At 45.1% G+C, this 17,416-nt stretch overlaps 1 protein-coding gene across 25 annotated transcripts in view; it reads left to right on the top strand.

Moving 5' to 3' along the window:
- The window catches only part of PKNOX2 (PBX/knotted 1 homeobox 2), a 658,041-nt gene that overhangs the window by 4,638 nt on the left and 635,987 nt on the right, over positions 1-17,416 (top strand). For 2 of the 25 annotated variants that reach the window (XM_065570177.1, XM_065570176.1), the window contains exon 1: positions 2,560-4,478. The exons of 22 other annotated variants lie outside the window; for them this stretch is intronic. The gene's annotated coding sequence lies outside the window, so the exon portion shown is untranslated. Of the gene's footprint in view, positions 1-2,559; positions 4,479-17,416 lie in introns of those variants that run through there. One more of the 25 variants, XM_065570181.1, reaches the window with a different exon arrangement.

Here is a 17,416-nt window from a genome sequence, read left to right as displayed (position 1 = left end):
GAAGCAATGAAGATTAGATTAAGTCTCCTCCAAACAGCTCTGTTCTGTTATTATTTTTGGCTGGAATGTGGGGGAAGGCAGCTGTCTCTGACAAGGCTTGTGAGAGTCAGAATAGATTTTAAATGTGGGGTGGAACAGCTTTGCTGTTGTAAATAATAAAATTGACTTTGAAAGTACTACAATCGCAAGTTCTGAAATGGCTGGTGCCAGTATAAAGCACATTTCAGTAGGACTTTTTGTGATTCTTTTTTTTAATTAGAGGGGGTTGTGACCCCAGAACTGGCTTTAACATATAAATCAGAGACCTTTAAATTGTTTATCTATTTGCACATAGTCACATATTCAGTTTCACTTTCCGGCCTTATTGAACATGCTTTATTCTCTAGCCATTAGTCTGAACTGCCTCCTTACATTTATCTGACCAGTAGGTTTTACTTTTTTTACTCTTTTTACAGTTGACTTTAAAAGGGGATTCCCTGCATTAAATAACACTAATAAGTATAGGTTTCAGAGTAGCAGCCGTGTTAGTCTGTATCCGCAAAAAGAACAGGAGTACTTGTGGCACCTTAGAGACTAACAAATTTATTAGAGCATAAGCTTTCGTGGACTACAGCCCACTTCTTCGGATGATATGCATCCGAAGAAGTGGGCTGTAGTCCACGAAAGCTTATGCTCTAATAAATGTGTTAGTCTCTAAGGTGCCACAAGTACTCCTGTTCTTTTTACCAATAAGTATGTGAGACTCATAGTGGAGTGACGGCAGGCATTGCACAGTTAAGGTTGCAGTTGGATTTCCATTATGAGTCAGAGTCTCTTTTTTTCCCCATTCTCTTAAAAATCACAACGTCAAATTGGCCTCAGAATTAGTAGGCTGACTCACAAAACAATTGCGCACATTGAGGTGAACTGGACAAAGGGTTTCTGGATAATGACACGCTAAAGGGAGATTCACCTGGTTTTAAAAAGTCTTATGGTCACTTTTCCTCTTCATAGCATAAAATCAGGAAGGAGGAGCAGGAAATGACCCATTTCACTGAACTCCCCAGGCTGAGATCCAGCGCTTAGGATGAAAATTTAGTTGATTAAAGTCTCATTTTAAAAGATATTCATTGTGGAACTGATAGCATCAGCGTGGGCAGCTTTAGCACATGGTGTCAGGGTGCTCCAGGAGCCCCAGGCCAAGATATTCCAATGATCAGCAATTCTGGGCCCCTGACTTGGGTTGCTTTAAAGGTGCTGGATTTTCAGAAAGGGCAGTTATCTGTCCTCTGAAAATTGAGCTCTTTAAAGCAGAAGGGGTAGGAGTCTTGGCTGTCTGGCGTCCATGAGCTGGAATCCGCTTCATGTGAGTTTTTGGCAGCAGGAGGGTGTCATGGGGCAAGTACACCCTGTCCCCCTTTAGGGTGGGGAAAAAGACGTTGAAACCCTGTGGCCGAGTCCACCTGACCACCCTTAGCCTCAGGGCAGTTGGCCTAGTGGCCAGAATCAATACAGTTGCCCTCCCTTACAGGGCTGTGTGGCTCAACTGCCAGAGTCCATATGGCTGCCCTCTCTCATAGGGTGATGCAGCCTGATGGCCAGTGAGGGGATGGGCCACCACCTGATGGGGGCGGGGGGAGAGTGGCCGGGGTAGGGGGACACAGGCCCTCGCTACTCCACCAGGTCCCAGCCCAGGGCCCTGTCAGCAGTGAGTGAACTCACTTCTGGGTCAGCAGGGATGCGACCAAAACACACTGACTTAGTTCCCAGTCCTCCAACTGGATCCATGTATAGTCTCCCGGACTACTTCCTACCATGTCTTCCAGTGGCGTAGTCTCCTGGGGCTCTGGCCTGTGAAGCTCCCAGCGGTTCCAATGTCCCTTGGGTGTCCACCAGTAGCTGAGTGTCTGTCCAGACCCTGGAGGCTTGGGCTCCAGCAGCTCCCAGATAGGCATCTGCAACGTGCATCCTCCCACCTCAGTGGTCAGCCCAGACTGAGCTGGGCTACTCCCTTTTACAATGCTGCTCCAGTTGGAGCATGCCCGGCAGGAGTGAGGGGGCGTGGCTTCCTCTGCCCAGAGTGTGGGTTTATCCCCTTTGTCTCCAGTGTGGGACAAGTACACCCCCGTCACAGAGGGGCAAGGGATGTTCTTCCCTGGTTTCTGCTGCACCCAGATCTTCCACCTGTCTTACTCTTTTCTGCAGTTTTGAGCACAGGTGCTGACTTTCCAAAGGGCTGGAGGGGTGCTTGACCCTGGCTCTGCCCTTGCCCCTCCCCCACTCCCTCCAAGGGCCCATCCCTGCCCCACCCTATTTCTTCCCTCCCAGTTCCACACCCTTCCCTGAGAGCACCTCGTCCTCCCTCCCAGCCTCCTGCATGCCACGAAACAGCCGATTGAGGCACTGATCCATGGGTGGGAGGCGCGGGGGAGTGATGGGGGAGCTGGCTGCCCGTGGGTGCTCAGCACCCACCATTTTTTCCCTGTGGGTGCTCCAGCCTGCATAGGGATCTATAGAAAGTTTTTTCCTTGCCCTGCAATGTTATGTCCTCTCTCTGCTGGGCAGATTATAGGAAGCTTGTTGGTCAGTGGTCTGCCTGAGCTCACAGGACCCATTTTCCCTCCCCCCAGCTCTGCCAGAGCGAGCTAAGGCATTGGCAGTGGGTGCAGAGTGCTGACCTCACCATTGCTCCTCATTCAGTCGCATTTTGAGACAACTGACCTGTGGGAGGAGTTAGGAAGTCACAGGAGAGGATGGGGGAAGCTCTGGGGAGAAAGACCCACAGGGACTCCTACCCCGCCAGAGGGAGAGAATGAGTGGCTAGGAGCCAACACATCACTGCTGTCCTCCATAGCCAGTGGGGAGGAGAGGAGAGGCTCCTTTCTCATTGACGGCCCCTTCCCTATGGACAACAGCCTTGACCATTCAAACTGCCAAACTCTCTGGTAGGAAGACAGCTTCCTCCTAGTGGCTACATAAACCCTTCCCTAAGTGCTGCAACCCCGACTTCTGCCACAAACTGAGCTCTCAGTGATGAAATGAAAGAAGTGGCTTAGTATTACCAGCTGGACATGGCACTGAATTAAATATTAACATAGTAAATAGTGCAGCAGACCGCCACGCGTGTTAGACATTGAAGTCTAATTCAGTGGTTTAGAAAGCTTGCCCGTTTTGTGCAGCTGCAGAACTTTCAGTTAGCCAGGGTTCAGCACCAGACACTGCAGGCAGCAGAGTGTCAATCAATACTATTGCTGGTTCTGTGTGGCCTTGTGTGATGGAGTGGACTAGGTCTGGAGGCCCCCTGCTGGAGGCCTTGAGGCCCTGCCACACCCTTCCCCAGAAAAGGGCAGTAGAGAGGTCCTCCAAGCAGCCTAGAATGGCTGTGTGGGAAGCAGCCAATCAGAGCCCAGCAGGCTAATATAAGAAGAGCTGCAGGGGCCAGACTGTATTCAGTTCCTTGTTAGATCTGGAGGAGAGTGGATGGTATCCGTGGCTGGCTGGCATGCCACCAGGACAAGGCCCAGAGGGAAGGGTGAAGAATGTGCTGGAGCCATAGGGAAATGCCCCAGGGAATTGTAGTAACAATGCAGTTTATTTAAAGGGACATGGTGGATGGCTGCTATGTATAGAGTTCCTGGGCTGGGACCTGGAGTAGAGGGAAAGCCACTGGGAAAGTGGCCTAGACTTTGATATACCCCAGAAGGGGAACTGAACTCTTTTAGTGGCCCATCTGAAGAGCTGGCGCCAGAAAGGCCCTGAGTGGTGAAGAATCTGCCAGGAGGGAGCCCTGGGGGATGTGGCCACACACCAGGGCTGGGCCTGCTTGAATAGCAGGGACAATTTGAAAGAGCTCAGAAGTGGATGAAAGACAGTTTGAACCAGGGTACTGTGATAGGCCCTGCTGGACTGACTGAGGAGAAAGCCCATGGATAGGGCTCCAGATCGAGGGACCTTACTAAAGGTGTTGAGATAGGCCACCTGTTGGACGTATGGCCTGAGTCACCGAAGATCGACCAGAAACAGAGAGAGTGTGCAGGCACAAGCACTCGGCCAGGGGGTGCTTGTGAGAGGTGAATGCACCCCATTATACCTTGACTCTAATATTTTCATTTGTGATATGCAGGCAGAATCTTCCTTTGCTATTGCTCATGTAAAGGAAAATCTTATCCAGTTATGTCAGCTCAGCCCTATGAAATTTCCAAAGAAACAAAGCATGAATAGACTGAGAAATATGCAGTCATCTCTCAAGCCTTCACCCCCGTTGGATAAACACACTGATTCCAGTTTTCTTTTAACTCTCTAAAACTGTGGTATGCAAGTGAGCCTCAGGAGGGAAACTGCCTGTCCAAAACTCGGGCTAGGGTTGCAGTACTGTGTGGCATGTGGCATCTGTCTTTTTCATAGAATCATAGAACTGGAAGGGACCTCGAGAAGTCATCTAGTCCAGTCCCCTGCACTCGTGGCAGGACTAAGTGCCTCAGAGGGAATGAACAGAACAGGTAATCATTCAAGTGATCCATCGCCTGTCGCTCCTTCCCAGCTGCTGGCAAACAGAGGCTTGCCCCGCCCATTCTGGCGAATGGTCGTTGGTGGACCTATCCTCCATGAACTTATCTAGTTCATTTTTGAACCCTGTTGTAGTCTTGGCCTTCACAACATTCTCTGGCAAGGAGTTTCACAGGTTGACTGTGCATTGTATGGGGGGAAAATCCTTTTGTTTGTTTTAAACCTGCTGCCTATTAATTTCATTTGGTGACTCTTAGTTTTAGATTGTTATGACACTTACCTTGCGTCATGCCATACACTGGGGTGTGACCTCTTATGTGAGTGAACATAGGCAGATAGTAAGTTTGAGATGCTTCTCACTCTGACATCCCTGATATGTGCCACCAACTCCTACCACTCTTACTGAATAATGGTGTGATATAGAAGTCTCTAAAATTCCATATTTGGAAGAAATTAAATTCGTGATTGCTTGGAAGCAATAATGCTAATTATTGAATTTAAAAACATTAATGGGGCAGTACACTGCTTAAGTGTCTCTCTATGCAAGATCTGCCAACCCTAGATATACAAACCACTGCCCCCATTACATACACCGGTATAGGCCACCATCTCAGTGAGCAGTATTGGCCAATAGTGGACATTTTTGCAAAGAATTTCAGGGATACTCCATTATGGGATGGTCTATAAGGTTATCTAGACACAGCAGTCTCTGAGCACAAACATAAATATGCTTCAGATAATGCATTTCCTTATTAAGTAACAATCACTGTAAGGAAATCTCACAGATAAGAAAATCATTTTTGGAGGCCAGAGTGTGTTCTGAGAGCAGAGAAAAGTACCCTGAATTAACAAAAGCCACTTAAATTTAGTCCCAAATGTAGGGCTGGCTTTTGGCTGAACAATGACCGTGTAATCCTGGAGTGTGGCTCTACTGGGTGAGATTGGCCTTTGTGAAAGGCCATCATCTGGAAGGAGTTTAGCAGCCCTCAGGGCAAGCAGAGGCATGACCTGGCCCTTTATTATCAAGCACATTCCACAGATCTGCAATACTAAACAGGGTTGAGTCTGATTTGTACTTGGATGGGAAATTGAGGGACAGCTAGTGATTCAGTATATAAGAACGGCCATACTGGGTCAGACAAAGGTCCATCTAGCCCAGTCTCCTGTCTTCCGACAGTGCCCAATGCCAGGTGCCCCAGCATGAACAGAACAGGTAATCATCAAGTGATCCGTCCTCGGTCACCCATTCCCAGCTTCTGTCAAACAGAGGCTAGGGACACCATCCATGACCATCCTAGCGAATAGCCATTGATGGACATATCCTCCATGAACTTATCTAGTTCTTTTTTGAACCCTGTTATTGTCTTGGCCTTCACAACATCCTCTGGCAAGGAGTTCCACAGGTTGACTGTGCATTGTGTGGGGAAAAAACTTCCTTTTTATTGTTTTAAACCTTCTGCCTATTAATTTCATTTGGTGACCTCTACTTCTTGTGTTATGAGAATGAGTAAATAACACTTCCTTATTTACTTTCTCCATACCAGTCATGATTTTATAGACCTCTATCATATCCCCCCTTAGTCATCACTTTTCCAAGCTGAAAAGTCCCAATCTTATTAATCGCTCCTCATATGGAAGCTATTCCATACCCTTAATCATTTTTTTTGCCCTTTTCTGAACCTTTTCCAATTCCAATATATCTTTTTTGATATGGGGTGACCACATCTGCACACAGTATTCAAGATGTGAGCATACCATGGATTTATATAGAGGCAATTTGATATTTTCTGTCTTATTATTTATCCCTTTCTTAATGATTCCCTACATTGTTTACTGTTTTGACTGCCGCTGCACATTGAGTGGATGTTATTGGAGAACTGTCCACAATGACTCCAAGATCTCTTTCTTAAGTGGTGACAGCCAATTTAGACCCCATCATTTTATATGTATAGTTGGGATTATGTTTTCCTGTGTGCATTACTTTGCATATATCAACATTGAATTTCATCTGGTGTCAGTCTTCCCTCTGAGTCCATAATGAGTCACTGCCCTGCACAGTTTGAGTGCCATCTTCCCAAAGGGACTTCAAACCAAGGCTCTGGCCGTTGTGGCCATTGATGCCCTTCTGGTGCTTTTCACACCGGTAGGGATATTAACTCCACAGTCCAGCTGGAGTTAATCAACTACATTCCTTCTGCAGTTTCAAGGGACTCTCCACTTCCCCTGCTAAAAAAATGGGTATAGTCTTGACCTAGGCTTGCTGCCCCCTTCCACCTTAGACATGGCTGCATTCCAGGGGTGGGTGAGTTTTCCTATCTCCAGCTGAGAGCAGAGTTTGGCCTGGGGAGTGTATATGTAGGTATGGCTCACTTGTCACTTCTGGAGAGGAAGGCAGCACCCTATGCCAGCAGCACTAACCATTTTTCAGGAGGGGAAGTGAAGAATAGCTTCTTCCATTCCAGCTGCTGAGGGAAGTAGGGAGGCAGAAAGTGATGGTGGAATGGAGCCAGAATATGGAGTTCACACTCCTGTTTTTAGCAACAGAGGGTCCTGTGGCACCTTTGAGACTAACAGAAGTACTGGGAGCATAAGCTTTCGTGGGTAAGAACCTCACTTCTTCAGATGCAAGATACTCCTGTTTTTGTGGGATGTGCCATGAGAGACTTAATGGTCACAAGGGTTCAGGGCCTTGAGTTTGAATCTTGTCTAGCACGACAGTGGCACCAAATGACAGTGAGGTTGCATGGGTAACAGAAGGCAGAAATTGGCTCTCGTCTGTCATGTAACTTGGGATCTCCTAGGATGAAGGGTGTTGTATACAGTTAAAGGCGTACTGGTTATTATGAGATGAGTGTATTACCACCTGACCTTTCAGAGCAGGTTGCACTGAGCAAAATGGCAGTTTGCTTTTTCGAGACTTTTTGCCAATAGGTTGGGTAACTTTGCACATAACCCTGAGTGCTTTAGATTTTGTTTGGTTTCGAAACACAACCTGGCTTGAGGTTTCTATTTTTTCTGGCAAACTCTGTAATGAATCCTTTGAACTGTATCATCAAACTGTGAGTGCGTCTCTTCCTGGGAAAGTTATCTTTTGGTTTCAAAGACAAATCCTGCTCAATCCCTAAACTCTTCCTAGAAGATACAGATTGGCCTCATGTGCTCACATCTAATGGTTCTGTTTGGTTCAGTTTGTGTTAGGAGAAATTCACTCACCATTAATAGCTCTGAGTGAGTTACAAGCCCAAAACACCCAAGTATATTGGCACCTCCCCACTCCTGTGCTTTCCTTGCCTTGCCAGTGAACTTTCTGGTTGCTCAGTGGTTTCTAGGTGCAATGGTGGGGTGACTGGCAGCAAGAGAGCTGTATTTTGCCCTCTCCATCCTGTGCAGATTTGGAGGAACTTTCTTTAAATAGGAGTTCATAAGTCTCTGAAATGGAGCTGTTTCTTTTTGTCTGATGGAGCAGAGGAGGAGTTCTCTTTTTCTCTTGGAATGTCAAGAAACATTCCGTGAAATTGTGATGATATCCCACCAGCTACCATTCCATGGGAAATACAAGCTGCTGTGTGTGACTCTCTTAGATTTACCCATGGCTGATAATTGGGGATTACAACTTGATTGCTTTATTTCAATGTACTCTGCTCCATGGCAAAACTCAAGCTGAAGGCACATGCAGGAAAACAGGCAGTGATGGCCAGGTAATTTGATTGAGTTAGTTGTTAGCTTTGTTCTTACTTCTGTCCTAAACCCTTGGTGGCAATTGTGCATTGCAATATAAGTTGTCAGGTGCTAAACCTCTATTCCAAGTTGGAGGCATGTGGTTCTCCTGTTCCCAGTGTTCTATGTGCACTCTCACCAGTTTCTAATGTCGTTACAGTTTTACTGAACAATAGAGTAGGCTGGATACAATTATGAAGGACCTGATTACACCCTTCCTCACCCTTCCTCTGTTATAGGCCCATTGCAATGGAGCGGAGTACTTGGGCCTGAAGATACAATGCTGCTCCATGTGAGTAAGGATGGCAGGAATGGACTCTAAAGAATTTTTGTCCTAAAAAGATAGCAGCAGCATTTTCGATTTTTAGAGGGCAGGGGCCTAGCAGCCTTTTATTTGAAGTTTGGGTAGTGGAGCACTAACACCTATCCAGAGGGGACTGTCTTCAGGGCTGGCTCTGCACCTGGGAAGTCAGTGGAAATATTGCCATGGACCCTTGTGGGAGAAGGAGCAGTCCCACAAGGTACGGACTGAGTCTCCGGTGATTTTTGAGCTGCGTGATCGCATTTACCATTGGTCTCTTCTGGACGTTTGCTGTTAATGTATTATTTTCATGTAGACAGAGTTCAGGGTGTATGTGGTAAGTTTCAGAATGGTGTGAACCAGTGCCTATGCAGTTGGGACTGGTTTTCAGCTGAACAAAGATTTGGGTTTTATTTTTACATTGATGCGCAATACCGATAATGGTCTAATTCTACATTGCCCCAGCTGGTCATAAAACCAGAGTGACACTTACCCCTGCAGTGCTGTAATAGCTAGAAAAATATACAACAACAACAATACGCTTAGACAGGGAAGGTCGGCAGTGCTGAAAGTCCATGACCACATTGCACGGCTTTATTCCAGGCATCTAAAAGAGCCGTAGGGTTATTGCTATTCTGGTGCAGTACGGTTAATTGCCCAGTCCATGGGCAGACAATGTCCATTTCTGACCCCAAGTGTGATCCTCAAGGCTCAGTGTGCCAGGCTATATTGCTGAAGTGGGCTATCTGACCAACCGTGCTAGCTGGCAGTGACCAATGATGATGTCACTCCTCTCAAGGCCAATTCTCAATAATCCATCCCTATGACTGATAAAATCAAACGATCTCCTCTGGCAACGCACATGAAATGCCTCCAACCTCCTGATGTCTTGTTTAAACAACTTCCATGTTTCCGATTTGTAAGAGGATGGGAAATGCACAGGTTAGATAAATCCGTACTTTTGTGTGTAATTTCACCACCTTTTGACTCCAAACTCTGTCCTGAGCCTTTGTGGCAGCGGCTGCTAAACCAATTCTCCTTAGGGTGTCTGTGCCCATGTGATGGCAATTTCCTGCCCAGACAGGTGAATTGATAATACAGTATTTGGAATCGCTATCTTTTTTCATAGAAGGAGCAAAAGTTTAGATGAGCAGAAGTACTGTGAAAGGTTGCTCTTGGGAGTAAGAACATTCAGGAGCACGAAGAAATAAACTGGGACTCTAATTTTTTTCCGGAGTCTTTTCTTGTCTTTTATACAATGCCAGACTCCAGTAGCTCCTTCCACTGACAGTAAATAAATAAAATATACAACAAGTGCATCGTTACCATGGTGACAGCATTTCCTGGTCAGAGCTGATGGGGAGGCGACAAAAGTTCTATAAGCCGGTTAGGAGCCTGGAACTAGCGTATTGGGATCCTAACTCTATCCACAAAGACTCTGCTGAAATTAAAATAAATAAAATTCAATGACTAATTGAAAAATAAATAAATCCCAGCTTTTTCTTTCTGCTGAGTTGCCTTCCTCATTTTTCCTGCCCCCAGTCACTTTCTTGAAAGAGATTATTTTTTTTCTCTTTTTTCATATGCGCAAGGGTAAAGTGAAAATCAGCAAACCCATTTCCTTGTGCATTTGAGTGAGATATGGGTGTCAAACTGTCTGGAGAGGCTCATGAACGTGGATGCCAACCTCAGGGCAGACCCCAAAAGGTTGTATGTTCTGTAATTAGATTTCAGCAACCAAGTGACTAGTGTGAACTTCTAAAGCATGATACAGCCTTAGCCTGGAGTCAGACAGTCCCATTGGGCACTCCAGTCTATCTTGCCACCCGAGCAAGCCTGCCTTGCTGATAGATGGTCCCTTAAACCAAAAATCACAACAATATCCAAGTTAGTCCCAGTCCCAAAGGATCAGTCACTTACCCCAGGTCAGATCTCAAACCCAAGACAACTCTTGTAGCCAATCCTATACTACTAGCTAAAGATTTATTGACTGAAGCCAGTCTACACTACAGACTTATATTGGGATAACTATGTCACTCGGGTGTGAAAAATTCTCACCTCTGAGCGACGTAATTATACGCACCTAACCCCCAGTGTAGACAGCGCTATGTCGGTTGGAGAGCTTTTCCTGTCAACATAGCTATTGCCTCTCGTGGAGGTGCATTAACTATGCCAACAGGAGAATCTCTCCTGTCGTCTTAGGAGCGCCTTCACTTAACTCTAATTTCTATTTTATCAATACTAACAGACGTGTGAGTCAAATTGGTTTCCAGCTATGCACTTTTCAGTGTTCAGTGATGCCTACTAACCTTGGCATAAGCTGGAACCTGGTCTGAGAGCCTCACAGTGAGTAATAAACAAGGAGCAGAAAATGGCTCAACCCCTTCAACAGAACAACCATATTTATTGGAAGTAGTTTTTTATTGCAAGTCTTGGAAACTTCTCAAAGTGCCTAATTCAAGCTGCCCTTGAAGCCCTAACTCATCTGCCCAAAGCCACGGGAAATTAAAGTTCATCTCACAAATAAAACTCAAGTGAACTTAATTGTTTATCAAGAGCAGCAGGATGGCGATAAATGGTCTGAGACCATCCTCTGTGGTGTTTTGATGTTGCCAGTAAGTAGAACTTGGCAAATGGTCTGGTTCACCCAACTGCATTTGAAATTAGGTCCAGTCCTAATAGGGCTTTGGGACTGGGATCCTGACATACAAGTAAAGAGGCTCTCGTAGCATCTGGTCGCAGGATGACTGTTCAGACTGAACTATACTGTCTGCTTATTTTGCTCCAGGACATGAAAGGCTGTGATTGCAATTGGATGTGGATTATATACAGTGTAGGATGCTGACTCCTCAATGATCTTCATTCTTTCTATTTGTGTAGTCACTAAGGAGATGATCCTTGTTGACACTTTTGACAGCCACAGCTTGCTATCAGAGAGCAGCAGGGTTTGTTTAATCTGTGTCTCTCTGCTTTGGATGGACATCCCTAGGAAGCTAATAGTGCTGCTGCAGGTTTGCCACCATTTATTTTTTTAGCCAAAATGAAACCAGGAAGAATTGCTTGTAAATTGAGGTAACAATGGCCCTTAAGCGAGCTTTCTAAACAGTGAGACTGAACAGCATTCCCCAGATTAATCCCCGGGGCGGGGGGGTCTTTGTGTTGAGGTTCTGGAGACCAAAGATTATTAGATCTGTGATAAATCATATTCCTAAATGGCCACTGAAGATGTTCCAGAGTACGCTGGCCCTTGGCTCTCTGCCCTGCTGGTGGCTTATGCTTTATGGCCCACTGGTGACACTAGCAGGGCAGGAGCTGGAGTGTCAAAGCACATGCTACACTTGTGCATGGACAAAATAGCTGATTGGGCCAGATCATGTCCATCTGCAGAACAAAGTCTAAAAGCACTCTAAGTCCCTCTGGACATGTGTGCAGAGTTCCTTTGGGGGGACTGGGGTACCATGATCTTCCTTGGCTGATGTCTCAAGATCAACAGATCTTGGAGATCTGCAGCAGCCTGGAGTTTTTCATGGGGCTGGCTCCTCTGCACTGTTTCTTGACCCCCCTGCCATTGGCATCCTGCTGCCAGTGGCTTCCCCGCCCAAACTTCAGTGGTCCCATGTGGATTGCAGAAGGGTTTACATTAGCAGAAGTGCATCTGCAGGACTGGGCAAAGGACAGTGGAGCAGGAGGGGGGTGAAGGGGCTACTGCTTAGGCTTGCTTCTTCTCCATCCAACAGTTTTTGAGCTACTGAAATGGGTTTTCTACTTCTCTCATCTGTCAGAGGGAGAAGTCAGAGGGGTGATATGGCCCATTTTCTGAAAACATCTTGTATGGTGTTGGGATCTGAGCGATAAGGGACTTCTTTCTAAGCAACCAGCACAGAGGCATTTCTGGCCTTCATACCACCCCCCAGTAGGTTTATGTGAGCATAAGTCAGGAGCATCTTTAATTGTTCGGGGCTAGGTGCTCTAGGTTCAAGCTAATTTCACATGTGTGATTGAATAATTCAATTCTCAAGTCATTTTGCAACCACCCTCCACCAAACTGAGGGTCGTAATGATCATTAGACTGATCCTGGAGAGCTTTTACAGAGCTGTAGAAGAGACTAAATATGTGATTAGTACACACAGAGCAGATTTCCCCCTAATGAGAATTGGAATTGGAATCCCGTTAAGAACAAATGCCCTCTAATTAGAAAAAAATTATTTCATGGCATCATTAGTCAGACTGTTAAGATTCCAACTCAAAATAACAGTAAGAAGGAGAGAAAGTAATTGTGGTCCCTGAGAATAACTGACAGCTTTTTCCCTGGGTAGAGCAAACGCTTGTCTTTCACCAACAGAAGTTGGTCTAATAAAAGATATTGCCTCACCCACCTCCTCTCGCTAATATCCTGGGACCAGCACGGCTACAACAACACTGCAAACAGCTTTTCCCCTAGTCAGAGGAGGAATTAATGTGTCCCTGTCACAGCTCAGATGATGTTTAAAGCCACTTTTTGTCACTAAGGGCTGTACTGTAGTTTTTCTTTGTGGTAATTGCAAGGAACTGACGGATTTTCACACCAACATTTGGAGATGGGGCAGCACCAGAAAAGCAGGTAGTTTGATGAGATCTCCATTGAGCTGTTTCTCAAGGCAATCCCCAGCAGAAAATAGTCTTTCTAATGCTGGTAGGAAACAGCTGCCGTTGGTCAGAGCATGCACGTGTCTGCTTCCGAACAGCCCTGTCAGAACCTCACCTTTCCTGCAGCACAACACGCAGCCTGGTAGAAAATGGCACGTGCTGAACTCATTACAGTACTATAAATCTGGAGAAACGCCAGTGACTTCAATGGAGTTACTCTGGATTCACAGCCATGTAAATGGTATCAGAATGTTGTCTTGGCTCCCTCGCTGATTTCATTGGTTTGTGCTTTGGAACTCTTCATGCTCCCATGTCTCCCAGCCAGAGCTGACACTGTACAAAGTAAAGTTGGTGAATTAAATTAAACAGTTGTCAGCTATCTTGTTAGGATCTAACGTTCGTGAATGTTTGAATTAGCACTTGTTAAATATTTGCAGGCATGTAGATGTACAGCCCTTGGAAAGAACTGTGCAATTTTTTTTTTAAAAGGCTTGCCAGGGTGATAGTGCCAAAACATTGTCTTTTGGTCAGAGTTGCTCTTCCGTAATGCCCTTTCTGATTGACAAGATACTTAAGCTCTATTCTAAGAATTCTCTCCCTCTGATTGGAGGGAGTCTAATGTTTGGTATGTTTCAAGCTTTTGTTTCTGCACACTCACAAGGGCAAGAAACGTATTCTTTTCTTCAGTTAAAGCCACGCTTCTCATGTGGTCACCTGGCTCTGGGATCTGGGACTTTAAGAAAAACATAACCAAGAGAGCTGGCAACACTGTGAATGTCAAGAAGTACTTTCCGACAGTAACGTGGATCAGGCTGTGGCTTCATCTCCTAGAGGAAATGGCAAAAGTCTCCTTGCTTGGGATCTGTAGAACTACAATGGAGGGTGCATTAGAGACAGGTCCATGACCCCGTGGGATGGGATGGATGCACAAGTGTCTTTCACCTTAAACTCCTGTGACTCCAGTTCCTTGTAGTCTGAGGACCCTGTTGCCCAGTTGCTCTAGTCTAGACAGTGTTGTTCTTACCCCACTCTGATGACTGGCCATCATTCATGCTGCTGCTTCACACGAATCAGGACTTTGAAAGTCTGCAGGTGGCAGAAATTCTGGCAAATGCAGGAAGAGTCACCATCAGAATTCTCTCTCTTTCTCTCCACCCCATGGCAGTCTCCAAGCAACTGTTGTGACTTTAAAAAAAAATTTTTTTTTGCTGTTGTCTGATGCCGAGTGTCTCTCCTCACATAACTATGGGCATCTGCGTTGGTGCCACCTCCACTTCTAAAAGAGGATTCTAGTTAAGTATGTCAAAGATGATGGACCAAATCCAAACTCTGTACAAGTGCAGCTCTAAAGCCAGTGATGTTTCACCCATGTAATTGCATCAGATCTGAATTTGGCTCTGCGACAACAGTATCGATGTTCTTCCCTTTGTCGTGGATTATGGTTCTGGCACAATTTCTACAAGTATTCTTTGACTGGGATGTCCGTGACTAAAAGAAGAGATGCTCTTGGTATGGCCACCAGGCTTATTAGATCGTTGTGTAAGTGCCAGGGCTGTGCTGCTGAAAGGAAATCTGTCCTTCATTCCTACACGTTAACTAAAAGCCTCTTTGGTGAAAACTGCATTTTGTTGCAATTTACTGTCCAAGGCTGGTTAAAATGTCCAGAATATGTGTGGTCTACAGGTGGATAAATGTTCTGTAAATTACAGGCATTTCACAGCCCAGAGCAGAGGGTGAAAATGCATGATCATATGCACTGGTTTGCAGTACCATGTTTGTGAGGAGCTGTAGTGAAATACAACTGCAGTGGATTAGTAAGGTGCTATCAGTAATGTGTTATATGTAGCTTTCAACTGTAATAAGGTGTTGCAAGAACTATGAAAATACTTATAATGAAAACCACATTTTTCTGCAAGCACAGGCTGTGCACCTACTTTCCACTGCTACAATTGTACTGTCAATAAAAGAATTAAATCTAATTGCTCAGTTACCAATTTTCAATCTATTGCTTTTGGTTTTTTACCTGTGAAATACTGAGATCTGAAAATCCCAGCTTTACTTTAAACATATCTATTAAATGATGTGTTATTTCATGACAACTCTAAACTCGTAAAGAGTGCGTCTCAAAACAGGATTTTGGCCATTAAAGTCACATCGCCCAAAGTCAGGAAACTGATCTATAATTGCTTCCTGTAGTAGCAGTGGCAGAATTAACATAAGTGATGCTGCTGCACCATTAGAATTAATGGTTTAAATTTGTTTGAGTTTAAACTTCCCTGAATTTTACCTGGTATCAGAAAAGCTGGGGTTTCCTGAGATGACTAAGGGGTGGGGGGGATATGACAGAGGTCTATAAAATCATGACTGGGTGGAGAAAGTGAATAAAGAAGTGTTATTTACTCCTTCTCATAACACAAGAACCAGGGGTCACACAATGAAATTAATAGGCAGCAGGTTTAAAACAAACACAAGGAAGTACTTCTTCACACAATGCTCAGTGAACCTCTGTAACTCATTGCTAGAGGATGTTGTGAAGGCCAAAACTATAACTGGGTTCAAGAAAGAATTCAATATGTTCTTGGAGGATAGGTCCATCAATGGCTCTTAGCCAGGATGGGTAGGGATGCAACCCCATGCTCTGAGCATCCCTAGCCTCTGTTTGCCAGAAACTGGGAATGTATGACAGAGGATGGATCACTCCGTGATTGCCTGTTCTGTTCCTTCCCTCTGAAGCACCTGTCCCTGGCTGCTGTCAGAAGACAGGTTACTGGGCTAGATGGACCATTGGTCTGACCCAGTCTGGCCGGTTTTATCACTCGCCTTGGATTTCATTCTAGCGCCACAAGTAGGGTTGTCAAGCGATTAAAAAAATTAATTGTGATTAATTGCGCTGTTACACAATAATAAAATACCGTTTATTTGAATAGTTTGGGATGTTTTCTATATTTTCAAACATACTGATTTCAATTACAACACCGAATACAAAGTGTACAGTGCTCACTTTATTTTTGATGACAACTATTTGTGCTGTAAAAAACAAAAGAAATAGTATTTTTCAATTCAGTTCATACAAGTACTGTAGTGTAGTCTCTTTATCATGAAAGTTGAACTTACAAATGTAGAATTATGTACAAAAAAGCCTGCATTCAAAAATACAATAATGTAAAACTTTCAAGCCTACAAGCCCACTCAGTCCTACTTCTTGTTCAGCTGTCACTCAGGCCTGGTCTACACTGGGGGGCGGGGATCAATCTAAGATACACAACTTCAGCTACGAGAATAGCGTAGCTGAAGTTGACGTGTCTTAGATTGACTTAGAATCACTTACTTCGCATCCTCACGGCGCGGGATCGACGGCCGCCGCTCCCCCGTCGACTTTGCTTCTGCCTCTCGCCAAGCTGGAGTTCAGCAGTCGAAAGGAGAGCGATTGGGGATCGATTTATCACATCTACACTACACGCAATAAATCTGTCCCCGATAGATCGATTGCTACCCGCTGATCCGGTGGGTAGTGTAGACATACCCTCAGGCAAACAAGTTTGTTTACATTTGAAGGGGATAATGCTGCCTGCTTCTTGTTTACAATATCACCTGAAAGTGAGAACAGGCATTCACTGTTGTAGCCAGCGTTGAAAGATATTTACGTGCCAGATGCGCTAAAGATTCATATGTCCCTTCATGTTTCAACCACCATTCCAGAGGACATGCGTCCATGCTGATGACGGGTTCTGCTCGATAACGATCCAAAGCATTGCAGACCGACAAGTGTTCACTTTCATCATCTGAGTCAGATGCCACCAGCAGAAAGTTGATTTTCTTTTCTGGTGGTTTGGGTTCTGTAGTTTCTGCTTCAGAGTGTTGCTCTTTTAAGACTTCTGAAAGCATGCTCCACACCTCGTCCCTCTCAGATTTTGGAAGGCACTTCAGATTCTTAAACCTTGGGTCGAGTGCTGTAGCTATCTTTAGAAATCTCACATTGGTACCTTCTTTGAGTTTTGTCACATCTGCAGTGAAAATGTTCTTAAACGAACAACATGTGCTAGGCCATCATCAGAGACTGCTATAATATGAAATACTTGGCAGAATGCAGGTAAAACAGAGCAGGAGACGTATTATTCTCCCCCAAGGAGTTCAGTCACAAATTTAATTAATGCATTATATCTGTCACGTAAATACCTTGCAATGCCGGCTACAGAAGTGCCATGTGAATGCCTGTTCTTAATTTCAGGTGACATTGTAAATAAGAAGCCAGTAGCATTATCTCCCGTAAATGTAAATGAACTTGT

The sequence above is a fragment of the Chrysemys picta genome, chromosome 16, assembly GCF_011386835.1.
Source record: "Chrysemys picta bellii isolate R12L10 chromosome 16, ASM1138683v2, whole genome shotgun sequence".
NCBI classification, from domain to species: Eukaryota; Metazoa; Chordata; order Testudines; family Emydidae; genus Chrysemys; species Chrysemys picta.
This window is presented reverse-complemented; position numbering and strand designations above follow the sequence as displayed.